Below are 348 nucleotides of genomic sequence, written 5' to 3' on the forward strand. Positions count from 1 at the left end.
TAATTAAATTACATTTCATACAATTATGAAACAAGTATTGTTCATACCCAGTGTTGGGTGTAACAATATAAAAGATCAGAGAAAAGCTGGAATATAAAGTGCTGACAGATGTAAGTGGGACTGTTACAGCAGTTACAGCAGATGTTTAAATTTTCTCTAGCTTTTTACATGGTTAAAAAAAAAAGCGTTACAGTTTGTTATAAGTTATCCGCCATTCAGAGTTTGGTGGGGGTGGAGAGTCAGGGTTGCGGGGGGTCGTGTGGTAGGGGCAGAGTCCCAAACCATTTCCATACACACTTATGAGAAACATACGTTACATTCTGGGGAAGAGGAACCGAGACTGTTGCC

This window comes from Sinocyclocheilus anshuiensis, unplaced genomic scaffold (genome assembly GCF_001515605.1).
Source record: "Sinocyclocheilus anshuiensis isolate Anshui unplaced genomic scaffold, SAMN03320099.WGS_v1.1 scaffold874, whole genome shotgun sequence".
In the NCBI taxonomy this organism is placed as follows: Eukaryota; Metazoa; Chordata; class Actinopteri; order Cypriniformes; family Cyprinidae; genus Sinocyclocheilus; species Sinocyclocheilus anshuiensis.